Source organism: Nestor notabilis, unplaced genomic scaffold (assembly GCF_000696875.1).
Source record: "Nestor notabilis isolate BGI_N333 unplaced genomic scaffold, ASM69687v1 scaffold14309, whole genome shotgun sequence".
Classification (NCBI taxonomy): domain Eukaryota; kingdom Metazoa; phylum Chordata; class Aves; order Psittaciformes; family Psittacidae; genus Nestor; species Nestor notabilis.
Genome location: NW_009943361.1, coordinates 10,648 through 14,196, shown reverse-complemented (window position 1 = coordinate 14,196; position 3,549 = coordinate 10,648).

The following is a 3,549-nucleotide window of genomic DNA, read 5'->3' as shown; positions in this document are numbered from 1 at the left end:
ATTAAATCTAACAAGTATAGAGAAGTGCTGACTATTGGAATATTTTCTCACTGGAACAGACATAGGAACATCTGTATATCATCAGTTGTGTAGCTTCTTCTACAGCTCTACTGTGGACTTCTCTTTTGCTCCCCTGTTCTCAGCGTAACAGCACGACCACTATTTGGGGTGCTGCTAAGGAGACTCCCCACATCACTTTCTCTGTGTGTGAGGAGAATGGGTATGCTAGTATTTTTGCCTTTCCAGGCCTCTGCCAGATGATGTGCGAGCAAGAAACAAAGTTGTACTTGTGACAGGATGCTAAATGCTTTGTAGTTTTTTAAAGGGACTGTTTGTGATCTTAATATTAACAGATGCCTTTACAAAGGGTGGCTGTGGTTAGGATAAACTGACCTAAATTAGTTTGTAAGAAGCCACTTGAATAGTTGTAGCTTTTTCAGCTAAGAAGTATTCTGATACGTAAGACAGATCACATTAGTTTTCTATATTCAGGAAAAAGTGCTGCCTACCAACCTGTTGAATACAGTACTTTAACCACAGGTACATGGCCTGTTTCTGCAAGAATTTGCCTTTTTTCCCTTATCTTTTTCTCAAATAGACAGCAATTCAGTTTTGAGAGCATTGAAGTTTTCTCATTCTTTTAAATAATGAAAACTTCTTTAATAAATGCTTTTGCAAATCTTGAAAACAAGTCTCATTTGGCACCTGCAAGTTGAAAAGCTAATTGGATGAAAGCACTTGCATTCTTCTGTTCCCAGAAGTAACAAGAATGCATATCATTATGATGCTCTTTTTAATTTCTTTAATTGTATAGAAACTATTCTTCCCCTCTGCTCTCTCATCCCTGTCCTGGCTTTTTTCCAGCACTTCAAAACTTCTGTCACAATTAAAAGTTTACGATTTGCAAAAGATTCTTAACCAAATGCACGAAACTGGAAAAAATCAAAAAGTGTCTTGCAAAAGATTTGCTCTAATGATTAATGACAAAAAAATAGACTTGTAAAGAAATTGTCAGGCTAAGAAGGAATAAAATAGTCTGCCTTTATCATGAGCTCTAAAGAAGTTTTGGAGATTATATTTTTAGTTGAAATGCATTCAGTAATCTTCCAAAACATCTAAATTATTGTAATTTATGTTTGAGGATTATCAGGACATGGCAAGAATAGCTGTGTTAACATTAGTGCATTAGCTTTATGATGTGCTTGTACTGACTTACGTGTGGCATGAACTGTCAATCACTACTGGAGTATCTTGAAAAATCCTGGCAAAGAAGTTGTTTGAATGTACTTTAACTTGGAAAAGGGCTGAGTCTTGAAGTAATGCTTCTGATACAGTACAGTTAGTAGTTATCAATATATCATTTTTACTTGAGCTGTGGTGGTGGTGGTATTAATTTCTTCCCACTAGTCGGGTTTATGTAGAACAAAGGAGTAAATGACTTAGATGCTTATAGTACCAGCAAAGACTGTGGTATATTTACTACATTTATGGTTACCGTAATAGCTCACTGGTGAAATTTTAGTCTAGTAACTGCAGAGTTCTCGTATAATACAGATTGTAGTCTCATCAGACTCTGGAAGCTATTAACTCATGTATCAGTGAGAAATAAGATTTGTTTTGTATTGCTGCTTTGTTGTGCCTCAGTCTAAACTGGGAATTTTGAATTGGTATTTTAAACTGGAATTCTGAAAATTAAGTTCATTACGCCAGCCTGTTGGCCATTACTGTTTGGGTTTGCCAGCAGACATACAGAGAACTATTTCCTTAAGCATGAGTCCATGTTTACTCAGTCATCAGTGGGAAGCTACCTGGGACAAAGGCAACCTTCCAAAATCATGACTGTAAGGACAGAAGCAAGATATTCTGGGTCAGTGCTGAGACTGGTGTGCTTTTATACCAAGATCGTTCTGGTCCATTCCAGTGGAGTTGAATGCTGAACCCAGTGTGCATTTGGTCTAGTGGCACATACAAGCTTTCTGATTCTCATCACTTCACGGTGCCTGTGACACATGCAACTATGGTATACAACTTCAACCTTTAAGTCTATTCTCTTTATTATTTGGTTGTGTTGAAATTCCATCGGTATCTTAGCCTGAAGAACTATGCCTCTTGTTTCAAAGAAGCTTGAACAAATGTTCAAAGTAAATTTTCTAAACTCAAAAGCCAAATTAAAAGCGCTTCTGTCAACATTTTTCAAGCCAGTCATCCATTTTTTGTGGCTACACAGGAGATGAGAGAATGAAGGCTGAGTCTGGACACTGCATGTTGTACTTCTTGAAGGTATTTTAATGCTAGGGCAAGTATGGGAGGGGATTTCTGTAGCAGTCTTCTGTGTCTAAGTGTCCTGCTGCTGGAGATGGCAGATGTTGGATTTTAAGTGAAGAATTGTGATGCAGATATTTTAAGCAGAATGGATTTTAGGGAGTACTGTGTATTTATTTCAGTGTAAGCTGTGTAGTTACTTTTCAATTTACTTAACTGTACTTTAGGTGTTCGGGGCAGGGGAGTATGTGTGGCTTTCTGTGAGTGATGGAAATGGAGGTGTAGTGGTAAGTCTAGTGAACTTCCAGACTAGGAAATTGTAGAAAATAGTAGAGACTTTTTCTTTCTTTTCCTTTTTTAAAATCTGGTGTGATAATTATGCCCTTTTTCATTATCTAACTTCTGGTAAATGAAAAAATTACTTTCTTTCTGGTAAATGAAAGAATTCTACTACTGTTTTATTCTGAAATTCTGGAAATAGTGTTTAATGTGACAAGCAATGGGGGAGCTTTGGAGCTTTATCAACTGTATTTAAGTTGAAGATAGAAAATACATTGAAGGGTGTTCTTAATTTGACCTTGTTTGATGTTTGACTTTGATACTTTTAAAAAAAAATGCTATTTTTATTGTAAACTAATCTTTGAAATACAAAGCTATTGTCTTTCTTTTACAGAAGATGTAAATTTTCTAGAAAACTATTAGAAAGAGTGAAAAACTGTAATGTAAGGCCATAGCAGCAGTAGTTTGAGGAAATGTTTTCACTGCTGGGAAGAAGGGCAGGCATTGGATGGTGGTTGGTCCTGAACTGTCTGTAAGTCACCTGTTAATCTGCTGTGGTTAGTTGGTATTATGCTCCAGACCTAATTCACTGTCTGTTGCTTGGGAGCATCTGTTGCTTTCTTAAGTCTCCTTTTCTGTGGTGATGTGCTGCGTCCCTTACAAATCTTGTTTGTTGTTTAGGAACCCCCAGTGAGTCTATTTGTATCTTAGTAGTACAAAGTTAAATATGTTTCAGGCTCTTGGTGAGCTTATGAATGGTAACAGTGAAGCTGTCCATAAAAAGTTAACAGTCACTCTGCTAATTTGAGTTCAGCTCAAATCACACCATGTAGGAACTGAATTCCTATTGACTGTAGCAGGAGATAGGTGCCTAAATAGATTGGAAGCATTGTGGCTTTAGTCTAAAATTTAAACTGAATTTGAATTTCAGTTCATCAACCTGTTCCAGTGAGATAGGTGATAACCAGTGCTTTTTACAGCTTTAAGCTGACAGAGTGTAGATTTAGA